The sequence below is a fragment of the Salmo salar genome, chromosome ssa26 (assembly GCF_905237065.1).
Source record: "Salmo salar chromosome ssa26, Ssal_v3.1, whole genome shotgun sequence".
NCBI lineage: Eukaryota > Metazoa > Chordata > Actinopteri > Salmoniformes > Salmonidae > Salmo > Salmo salar.
This window is the reverse complement of record NC_059467.1, coordinates 41,812,994-41,826,108: the sequence shown is the minus strand read 5'-3', so window position 1 is coordinate 41,826,108 and position 13,115 is coordinate 41,812,994. Positions and strand designations below refer to the sequence as shown.

Below are 13,115 nucleotides of genomic sequence, written 5' to 3'. Positions count from 1 at the left end.
TTGGTTAAAACTGCATTCCAGTTGATGTCTATTCCACAAGTTACCACCGGCTAAATATATGATGTTAAAATGCCTATTTACTCTGTTCCATCTGACTGCACAATCCACTGTCTCATCAGCCCAGCCACGCAATTTATAAACTTGATCTCCACCATAAAAAGCATCTAGAGCTCACATTTCTTTTAGACTGACATTTTGTATAAACCTTGCTGCCTGTCTCTCCAAAATTTGCAACATTGTTTCAATATTCAAATTGGATCTCCAGCTGTACCATAGTAATGAACATGTAGGGAGTCGGGATGAGACAGACAGGCAGGCAACGTTTCTCAGCCAGTCGAAATCATGAATCAGCTAGCATCATTTGTATGGATATATACAAAGGAATGTCAACTGAAAAAAGATCAAACAAACTGAAGTGCAACTAGTTTGCAGTCTTTCCAGCTTCAGTTTGAAGTGATTGTGTTAGCTGTGTTGTTAGCTTGCTCCTCTACCACATTATCACTTAAATGTGTGTTTCTCATTTACTTGATGTACTTTGTCACTTCACTGACTTTCAACTGCTTTGAGGTGAGGTACTGTAAGCATGCTTTAAGGACTCTGCTAACAGGGGTCTTGCCACAGCTTTTAATTTACACTGTGATGTGAAATGCTAAGCCAAACATAGCTAAATAAACAAACACAACTCTTGGGTTGCTGACTCTCCAGGTCCATATAGTACTGTCTCAGAATCTAAAAGACGAGGTGAATTTCAAACAATCCCCAAAGTGACTCCTGAGAGAATCTGTTTGGGTGCATTGTTTTAACTATTCGGAGGTAACAACCTCCTCACGTTGCAGAGAGCGATGGTTAAAGTCAGGTAAAAGATGAAGTAGATTTACTGTTCAACGTCTCCCAGTGCTGACACACACAGCATTGTTACTGTCTGTCTCGGGTCTCTGGAGCCAGACAGGGAGATGTATCCGTTTCACTGCCAGGAAAGACAGCGAGCCATTTCTCCTGTAGTGTGGATTTGCCTGTCATGATTTGTGCCTTGCAACACAAATTTAGCTCCTGAGCTGGACTTTCACATTCATCATATTACCTCATAGCAGACACTGACTGGTTCTAAACACTGTTATTAGGCCAACTGGCACTGCGGTGATTGCGATTCATCGCTGGCATACTTTGTATGTCTGCTGGCCAGGGCTACACTGGAGCGACGCCCAGTTCCAGCTGTGTGTGCTGCTGTGCGCACACACACACGCACACACACACACACACACACACACACGCGCACACACACACATTTATCCACATTCTTTCATTGAATTTAGACTTGGGAAACCAGGTACGTTCTCCTGTATCATCATGTGGTTTATTACCAATGTGTAAATACATAGAGTCAGTGGGAAGATGAACAACACAGCTAAATAAACAAACAAAAATACTCAAATAAATAAATAATAAGAAAATAAAATATTGTCTACAAATAAGGCATAACTTAATAAGCTATTAGGTCTTCTAATAGTTCTAATTCAATAATCAATTTCAGGAGTCTTTTTGCCCCTTATACATTTCAATGTCTCTAAGTAATTTAGTCATTGTTTTTGAAAAACAATAAGCAAAGGCTGTGTTTTTATGCATTTACTTTTATGAATATAAAATGTACCAAAAATAAGCAGAACATTCAATAGAAAATTCTATGTTCTTATCTTCCATTATTATACCGAAAGTTACATTATATCTATTAAACTGGGTTCCTGGAAAGATTTTTGTTTCTAACCAGACATACATGTTTTTTTAATACCGGCTGCATTTCTGTATTTTCTAAGTGATATATCTTAAACACTTGATTGCTGACATTCATTTTTTTGGGGGGGATGTGTTGCTGTTAACACAAATTAAAACCAAATGGTCTGTTATTTACATTTCTGAGTCACAAACACATTCCCCTTGTCTAACACATTCCCCTCGTTTAAATACATTCCCCTCGTCTAAACACATTCCCCTCGTCTAACACATTCCCCTCGTCTAACACATTCCCCTCGTCTAACACATTCCCCTTGTCTAACACATTCCCCTCGTTTAAATACATTCCCCTCGTCTAAACACATTCCCCTCGTCTAACACATTCCCCTCGTCTAACACATTCACCTCGTCTAACACATTCCCCTTGTCTAACACATTCCCATCGTCTAACACATTGCCCTTGTCTAATACATTCCCCTTGTCAAACACATTCCCCTTGTCAAACACATTCCCCTTCTCTAACACATTCCCCTTCTCTAACACATTCCCCTTGTTTAAATACATTCCCCTTGTCTAACACATTCCCCTTGTTTAAATACATTCCCCTTGTCTAACACATTCCCCTTGTCTAACACATTCCCCTTGTTTAAATACATTCCCCTTGTCAAACACATTCCCCTTGTCAAACACATTCCCCTTGTCAAACACATTCCCCTTGTCTAACACATTCCCCTTCTCTAACACATTCCCCTTCTCTAACACATTCCCCTTGTTTAAATACATTCCCCTCGTCTAACACATTACCCTTGTCTAATACATTCCCCTTGTCAAACACATTCCCCTTGTTTAAATACATTCCCCTTGTTTAAATACATTCCCCTTGTCTAACACATTCCCCTTCTCTAACACATTCCCCTTGTTTAAATACATTCCCCTTGTCTAACACATTCCCCTTGTTTAAATACATTCCCCTTGTCTAACACATTCCCCTTGTCTAACACATTCCCCTTGTTTAAATACATTCCCCTTGTTCAAACACATTCCCCTTGTCAAACACATTCCCCTTGTCTAACACATTCCCCTTGTTTAAATACATTCCCCTTGTCAAACACATTCCCCTTGTCTAACACATTCCCCTTGTCTAACACATTCCCCTTGTCTAACACATCCCCCTTGTCTAACACATTCCCCTTGTCTAACACATTCCCCTTGTTTAAATACATTCCCCTTGTCTAACACATTCCCCTTGTCTAACACATCCCCCTTGTTTAAATACATTCCCCTTGTCTAACACATTCCCCTTGTCTAACACATTCCCCTTGTCTAACACATCCCCCTTGTTTAAATACATTCCCCTTGTCTAACACATTCCCCTTGTCTAACACATTCCCCTTGTCTAACACATCCCCCTTGTTTAAATACATCCCCCTTGTTTAAATACATTCCCATTGTCTAACACATTCCCCTTGTCTAACACATTCCCCTTGTCTAACACATCCCCCTTGTCTAACACATCCCCATTGTTTAAATACATTCCCCTTGTCTAACACATTCCCCTTGTCTAACACATTCCCCTTGTCTAACACATCCCCCTTGTCTAACACATCCCCATTGTTTAAATACATTCCCCTTGTCTAACACATTCCCCTTGTTTAAATACATTCCCCTTGTCTAACACATCCCCCTTGTTTAAATACATTCCCCTTGTTTAAATATATTCCCCTTGTCTAACACATTCCCCTTGTCTAACACATTCCCCTTGTCTAACACATTCCCCGTGTTTAAATACATTCCCCTTGTCTAACACATTCCCCTTGTTTAAATACATTCCCCTTGTCTAACACATTCCCCTTGTCTAACACATTCCCCTTGTCTAACACATCCCCCTTGTTTAAATACATTCCCCTTGTTTAAATACATTCCCCTTGTTTAAATACATTCCCCTTGTCTAACACATTCCCCTTGTCTAACACATTCCCCTTGTTTAAATACATTCCCCTTGTCAAACACATTCCCCTTGTCTAACACATTCCCCTTCTCTAACACATTCCCCTTGTTTAAATACATTCCCCTTGTCTAACACATTCCCCTTGTCTAACACATTCCCCTTGTCTAACACATTCCCCTTGTCTAACACATCCCCCTTGTTTAAATACATTCCCCTTGTCTAACACATTCCCCTTGTCTAACACATCCCCCTTGTTTAAATACATTCCCCTTGTCTAACACATTCCCCTTGTCTAACACATTCCCCTTGTCTAACACATCCCCCTTGTTTAAATACATTCCCCTTGTCTAACACATTCCCCTTGTCTAACACATTCCCCTTGTCTAACACATCCCCCTTGTTTAAATACATCCCCCTTGTTTAAATACATTCCCATTGTCTAACACATTCCCCTTGTCTAACACATTCCCCTTGTCTAACACATTCCCCGTGTTTAAATACATTCCCCTTGTCTAACACATTCCCCTTGTTTAAATACATTCCCCTTGTCTAACACATTCCCCTTGTCTAACACATCCCCCTTGTTTAAATACATTCCCCTTGTTTAAATACATTCCCCTTGTCTAACACATTCCCCTTGTCTAACACATTCCCCTTGTTTAAATACATTCCCCTTGTCTAACACATTCCCCTTGTCTAACACATTCCCCTTCTCTAACACATTCCCCTTGTTTAAATACATTCCCCTTGTCTAACACATTCCCCTTGTTTAAATACATTCCCCTTGTCTAACACATTTCCCTTGTTTAAATACATTCCCCTTGTCAAACACATTCCCCTTGTCAAACACATTCCCCTTGTCAAACACATTCCCCTTGTCTAACACATTCCCCTTGTCTAACACATTCCCCTTGTTTAAATACATTCCCCTTGTCTAACACATTCCCCTTGTCTAACACATCCCCCTTGTTTAAATACATTCCCCTTGTCTAACACATTCCCCTTGTCTAACACATTCCCCTTGTCTAACACATTCCCCGTGTTTAAATACATTCCCCTTGTCTAACACATTCCCCTTGTTTAAATACATTCCCCTTGTCTAACACATTCCCCTTGTTTAAATACATTCCCCTTGTCTAACACATTCCCCTTGTCTAACACATTCCCCTTGTCAAACACATCCCCCTTGTTTAAATACATTCCCCTTGTTTAAATACATTCCCCTTGTCTAACACATTCCCCTTGTCTAACACATTCCCCTTGTTTAAATACATTCCCCTTGTCAAACACATTCCCCTTGTCTAACACATTCCCCTTCTCTAACACATTCCCCTTGTTTAAATACATTCCCCTTGTCTAACACATCCCCCTTGTCTAACACATTCCCCTTGTCTAAACACATTCCCCTTGTCTAACACATTCCCCTTGTCTAACACATCCCCCTTGTTTAAATACATTCCCCTTGTCTAACACATTCCCCTTGTCTAACACATCCCCCTTGTTTAAATACATTCCCCTTGTCTAACACATTCCCCTTGTCTAACACATTCCCCTTGTCTAACACATCCCCCTTGTTTAAATACATTCCCCTTGTCTAACACATTCCCCTTGTCTAACACATTCCCCTTGTCTAACACATCCCCCTTGTTTAAATACATCCCCCTTGTTTAAATACATTCCCATTGTCTAACACATTCCCCTTGTCTAACACATTCCCCTTGTCTAACACATTCCCCGTGTTTAAATACATTCCCCTTGTCTAACACATTCCCCTTGTTTAAATACATTCCCCTTGTCTAACACATTCCCCTTGTCTAACACATTCCCCTTGTCTAACACATCCCCCTTGTTTAAATACATTCCCCTTGTTTAAATACATTCCCCTTGTCTAACACATTCCCCTTGTCTAACACATTCCCCTTGTTTAAATACATTCCCCTTGTCTAACACATTCCCCTTGTCTAACACATTCCCCTTCTCTAACACATTCCCCTTGTTTAAATACATTCCCCTTGTCTAACACATTCCCCTTGTTTAAATACATTCCCCTTGTCTAACACATTCCCCTTGTTTAAATACATTCCCCTTGTCAAACACATTCCCCTTGTCAAACACATTCCCCTTGTCAAACACATTCCCCTTGTCTAACACATTCCCCTTCTCTAACACATTCCCCTTGTTTAAATACATTCCCCTCGTCTAACACATTGCCCTTGTCTAATACATTCCCCTTGTCAAACACATTCCCCTTGTTTAAATACATTCCCCTTGTTTAAATACATTCCCCTTGTCTAACACATTCCCCTTGTTTAAATACATTCCCCTTGTCTAACACATTCCCCTTGTTTAAATACATTCCCCTTGTCTAACACATTCCCCTTGTCTAACACATTCCCCTTGTTTAAATACATTCCCCTTGTCAAACACATTCCCCTTGTCAAACACATTCCCCTTGTCTAACACATTCCCCTTGTTTAAATACATTCCCCTTGTCAAACACATTCCCCTTGTCAAACACATTCCCCTTGTCAAACACATTCCCCTTGTCTAACACATTCCCCTTGTCTAACACATTCCCCTTGTTTAAATACATTCCCCTTGTCTAACACATTCCCCTTGTCTAACACATCCCCCTTGTTTAAATACATTCCCCTTGTCAAACACATTCCCCTTGTCTAACACATTCCCCTTGTTTAAATACATTCCCCTTGTCAAACACATTCCCCTTGTCAAACACATTCCCCTTGTCTAACACATTCCCCTTGTCTAACACATTCCCCTTCTCTAACACATTCCCCTTGTTTAAATACATTCCCCTCGTCTAACACATTGCCCTTGTCTAATACATTCCCCTTGTCAAACACATTCCCCTTGTTTAAATACATTCCCCTTGTTTAAATACATTCCCCTTGTCTAACACATTCCCCTTGTCTAACACATTCCCCTTGTTTAAATACATTCCCCTTGTCTAACACATCTGCCTTGTTTAAATACATTCCCCTTGTCTAACACATTCCCCTTGTCTAACACATCCCCCTTGTTTAAATACATTCCCCTTGTCTAACACATTCCCCTTTTCTAACACATTCCCCTTGTCTAACACATTCCCCGTGTTTAAATACATTCCCCTTGTCTAACACATTCCCCTTGTTTAAATACATTCCCCTTGTCTAACACATTCCCCTTGTCTAACACATTCCCCTTGTCTAACACATCCCCCTTGTTTAAATACATTCCCCTTGTTTAAATACATTCCCCTTGTCTAACACATTCCCCTTGTCTAACACATTCCCCTTGTTTAAATACATTCCCCTTGTCTAACACATTCCCCTTGTCTAACACATTCCCCTTCTCTAACACATTCCCCTTGTTTAAATACATTCCCCTTGTCTTACACATTCCCCTTGTTTAAATACATTCCCCTTGTCTAACACATTCCCCTTGTTTAAATACATTCCCCTTGTCAAACACATTCCCCTTGTCAAACACATTCCCCTTGTCAAACACATTCCCCTTGTCTAACACATTCCCCTTCTCTAACACATTCCCCTTGTTTAAATACATTCCCCTCGTCTAACACATTGCCCTTGTCTAATACATTCCCCTTGTCAAACACATTCCCCCTGTTTAAATACATTCCCCTTGTTTAAATACATTCCCCTTGTCTAACACATTCCCCTTCTCTAACACATTCCCCTTGTTTAAATACATTCCCCTTGTCTAACACATTCCCCTTGTTTAAATACATTCCCCTTGTCTAACACATTCCCCTTGTCTAACACATTCCCCTTGTTTAAATACATTCCCCTTGTCAAACACATTCCCCTTGTCAAACACATTCCCCTTGTCTAACACATTCCCCTTGTCTAACACATTCCCCTTGTTTAAATACATTCCCCTTGTCAAACACATTCCCCTTGTCAAACACATTCCCCTTGTCAAACACATTCCCCTTGTCTAACACATTCCCCTTGTCTAACACATTCCCCTTGTTTAAATACATTCCCCTTGTCAAACACATCCCCCTTGTCTAACACATTCCCCTTGTCTAACACATTCCCCTTGTCTAACACATCCCCCTTGTCTAACACATTCCCCTTGTCTAACACATTCCCCTTGTCTAACACATTCCCCTTGTTTAAATACATTCCCCTTGTCTAACACATTCCCCTTGTCTAACACATCCCCCTTCTTTAAATACATTCCCCTTGTCTAACACATTCCCCTTGTCTAACCTACACATTCCCTTGTCTAACACATCCCCCTTGTTTAAATACATTCCCCTTGTCTAACACATTCCCCTTGTCTAACACATTCCCCTTGTCTAACACATCCCCCTTGTTTAAATACATTCCCCTTGTCTAACACATTCCCCTTGTCTAACACATTCCCCTTGTCTAACACATTCCCCTTGTCTAACACATCCCCCTTGTTTAAATACATCCCCCTTGTTTAAATACATTCCCATTGTCTAACACATTCCCCTTGTCTAACACATTCCCCTTGTCTAACACATCCCCCTTGTCTAACACATCCCCCTTGTCTAACACATCCCCATTGTTTAAATACATTCCCCTTGTCTAACACATTCCCCTTGTCTAACACATTCCCCTTGTCTAACACATTCCCCTTGTCTAACACATCCCCATTGTTTAAATACATTCCCCTTGTTTAAATACATTCCCCTTGTCTAACACATTCCCCTTGTCTAACACATCCCCCTTGTTTAAATACATTCCCCTTGTCTAACACATTCCCCTTGTCTAACACATTCCCCTTGTCTAACACATTCCCCGTGTTTAAATACATTCCCCTTGTCTAACACATCCCCCTTGTTTAAATACATTCCCCTTGTCTAACACATCCCCCTTGTTTAAATACATTCCCCTTGTCTAACACATTCCCCTTGTCTAACACATTCCCCTTGTCTAACACATTCCCCTTGTTTAAATACATTCCCCTTGTCTAACACATTCCCCTTGTTTAAATACATTCCCCTTGTCTAACACATTCCCCTTGTTTAAATACATTCCCCTTGTCTAACACATTCCCCTTGTCTAACACATCCCCCTTGTCAAACACATTCCCCTTGTCAAACACATTCCCCTTGTTTAAATACATTCCCCTTGTCTAACACATTCCCATTGTCTAACACATTCCCCTTGTCTAACACATTCCCCTTGTTTAAATACATTCCCCTTGTCTAACACATTCCCCTTGTTTAAATACATTCCCCTTCTCTAACACATCCCCCTTGTTTAAATACATTCCCCTTGTCTAATACATTCCCCTTGTCTAACACATCCCCCTTGTTTAAATACATTCCCCTTGTCTAACACATTCCCCTTGTTTAAATACATTCCCCTTGTCTAACACATTCCCCTTGTTTAAATACATTCCCCTTCTCTAACACATCCCCCTTGTTTAAATACATTCCCCTTGTCTAACACATCCCCCTTGTTTAAATACATTCCCCTTGTCTAACACATTCCCCTTGTCAAACACATTCCCCTTGTCTAACACATCCCCCTTGTTTAAATACATTCCCCTTGTCTAACACATTCCCCTTGTCTAACACATCCCCCTTGTTTAAATACATTCCCCTTGTCTAACACATTCCCCTTGTCTAACACATTCCCCTTGTTTAAATACATTCCCCTTGTCTAACACATTCCCCTTGTCTAACACATTCCCCTTGTTTAAATACATTGCCCTTGTCTAACACATTCCCCTTGTTTAAATACAGAACATGTTCATTTCCAGTATTAATTTTACAGGACTGTTGTTGGTTAAATCTTTATTTATCTATATTTGTGTGTATATATTGTGTGCAGTTTACCTGCACACAATATTTGATACAGTATTATGTATGATTGTAGAATCCAAAAAGCTTTTTAAAAGCCTAACTTTGCAAAAGTGAAAAGGACAGACATTATTTGCAATAAGGATCATGTGACATCACTGAGTACAGATTTCTCAATACAGTGACACCAGTGTGTATACAGCCCCATGGTGAGATGGATATGGTATTTTATGTCTCTGCATGACAACTCACCCATGCTCTCTTGCCGTGTGTGTGTGTGTGTGTGTGTGTGTGTGTGTGTGTGTGTGTGTGTGTGTGTGTGTGTGTGTGTGTCTGCGCTGAAACGAGACAGGAGCGGGAGCAGTGCATGTTACCATGGTGCTAGTTGCAGCTACAAGATGAAGAAGAGCGATTGCAGTTGACAAGCTCAGTATAGTAGAGCGTATGTTTCACTGGATTGGACTTTAATCAGATGCTCTGATAGAGAATGAAATGGCAGGCCAACCATGTCAGACAAGCATCACAATATGAAGTACACATTCTTAGTCGACATGATCGACATGCTAACTTAGCCTTATGCTTGGGACACTGTCAGGCACAAAACCCACAGAAACACTGAAAATCCAGTGTATTTATGGCGTAGAACGCTGCTCAGTCTACCATGCCTACTTGTCCCATAGAAAAAGGTCTCATGAGGTTGACATGTGAGGAATATGGCTCTCAAGAGAGGACTCACACGTCTGAGGTAACTGTGCGCTGAGACAGATAAACACAGACATTTTGGAATGAGGCACAACAACTTTGGCTGTGTTCTTTATAAACAACATGGCTCCAGGAATAATACAGTTTGGAATGGGATTCATGGAAGTCCTTCCAGGGTTTACAGCATTTCATATTCCAATGCAAGTCCATTACAAGTGTAATGCTGTGAAACTATATTCAAAATGACTTTTTGTTAAACTGAGGAAACTTTTGTTGGGATTATCTAGAAACGACATGGTTTATCCTTCGCTCGGGGGCTACGCTAAAACATCAGCGATTGTTCCACAGTAACTACACATTAGTTCCACGTTAATAAAGGTTGGATAACACTGTAATAACATGTTAATAAAGGCTGGATAACACGAATAACACGTTAATTAAGGCTGGATAACACTGTAATAACACGTTAAGGCTGGATTACACTGTAATAACACGTTAATTAAGGCTCAATTACACTGTAATAACATGTTAATAAAGGTTGGATAACACTGTAATAACATGTTAATAAAGGCTGGATAACACGAATAACACGTTAATTAAGGCTGGATAACACTGTAATAACACGTTAAGGCTGGATTACACTGTAATAACACGTTAATTAAGGCTGGATTACACTGTAATAACACGTTAATTAAGGCTGGATTACACTGTAATAACACGTTAATAAAGGCTGGATTACACTGTAATAACACGTTAATTAAGGCTGGATTACACTGTACTAACACGTTAATTAAGGCTGGATTACACTGTACTAACACGTTAATAAAGGCTGGATTACACTGTAATAACACGTTAATTAAGACTGGATAACACTGTAATAACACGTTAATTAAGGCTGGATTACACTGTAATAACACGTTAATAAAGGCTGGATTACACTGTAATAACATGTTAATTAAGGCTGGATTACACTGTAATAACACGTTAATTAAGGCTGGATAACACTGTAATAACACGTTAATTAAGGCTGGATAACACTGTAGTAACATGTTAATAAAGGCTGGATAACACTGTAATAACACATTAATAAAGGCTGGATTACACTGTAATTACACGTTAATAAAGGCTGGATTACACTGTAATTACACGGTTAATAAAGGCTGGATTACACTGTAATAACACGGTTAATAAAGGCTGGATTACACTGTAATAACACGGTTAATAAAGGCTGGATTACACTGTAATAACACGGTTAATAAAGGCTGGATTACACTGTAATAACACATTAATAAAGGCTGGATTACACTGTAATAACACATTAATAAAGGCTGGATAACACTGTAATAACACATTAATAAAGGCTGGATTACACTGTAATAACACGTTAATAAAGGCTGGATAACACTGTAATAACACGTTAATTAAGGCTGGATAACACTCTAATAACACGTTAATTAAGGCTGGATAACACTCTAATAACACGTTAAGGCTGGATTACACTGTAATAACACGTTAATTAAGGCTGGATTACACTGTAATAACACGTTAATTAAGGCTGGATTACACTGTAATAACACGTTAATAAAGGCTGGATTACACTGTAATAACACGTTAATTAAGGCTGGATTACACTGTAATAACACGTTAATTAAGGCTGGATTACACTGTAATAACACGTTAATTAAGGCTGGATTTACACTGTAATAACACGTTAATTAAGGCTGGATTACACTGTAATAACACGTTAATTAAGGCTGGATTACACTGTAATAACACATTAATAAAGGCTGGATAACACTGTAATAACACGTTAATTAAGGCTGGATTACACTGTAATAACATTAATAAAGACTGGCTAACACTAATTACACGGTTAATAAAGGCTGGATTACACTGTAATAACATGTTAATAAAGGCTGAATTACACTGTAATAATGTTAATAAAGGCTGAATTACACTGTAATAACATGTTAATAAAGGCTGGATAACACTGTAATAACACGGTTAATAAAGGCTGGATAACACTGTAATAACACGGTTAATAAAGGCTGGCAAACACTGTAATAACACATTAATAAAGGCTGGATTACAGTGTAATAACACATTAATAAAGGCTGGATTACAGTGTAATAACACATTAATAAAGGCTGGATTACACTGTAATAACACATTGATACATGCTGAATAACACTGTAATAACAAACTCTAACCACTATGACCCACTTCCCTACTATAGAGACTCTCTTAAGGCTCGCACACATCACACCAAATGTGTCTCTAATGTTCGTCTGATCGTTCAGCATGCTGTTTTAGGTACCATCTGCTGTAGAAATCTAACTGCTAAATTTGTCACGGGATTCTACATGTAAAATTTGTGAGCACTCTGTTTACAAATTACCTTCAGAGGTGCTAAGAACTGTCGGCCAGCAAATGCTATTGGTGCGTCTGAGCCCTTAGGGCCCGGTAGCAGCGCCCAGGCCGGCCCACAGCCGACCCAGTCAGTTACTGATTTCCGGAGCATAGCGGGGGAGTGTTTTAATGGTGATGGTTGGAGGGAAGTTGGCAACACTAGCTAGTGTCATGACGTTGGCCTGTGGGTAAGGTTTATGACCCCCCCCCATAAATACCTTTCTCTCTTCCCCTCTCTGAATCTACTGAAGGACGTGAATAGCCTGTGTTAAATATAGAGAGTCTGAGAACATCAAACAAATGGGGAAAAGGAACCATATTTTGGTAATAAAACCAGTTGGAAATATGCTTGATAACGTAATGAGTATGGATTTCATTTCAGTTGTCATCTGAGACATTATGATTGATGACAGGACGACATAAACTGTACCTGGGAAAGTATCCACCCTCTAGTTATCAGAGTCACATGGAATTGTTATGCAATTGAAATGTTTGATATTGAAAATGTTTGTTAGGAGATGAAAT

At 39.6% G+C, this 13,115-nt stretch overlaps 1 protein-coding gene across 1 annotated transcript in view; it reads left to right on the top strand.

Annotated features, from left to right (window-relative positions):
- Window positions 1–13,115, top strand: part of LOC106562707 (integrin alpha-11) — a 144,682-nt gene that overhangs the window by 20,062 nt on the left and 111,505 nt on the right. The window lies entirely within an intron of this gene.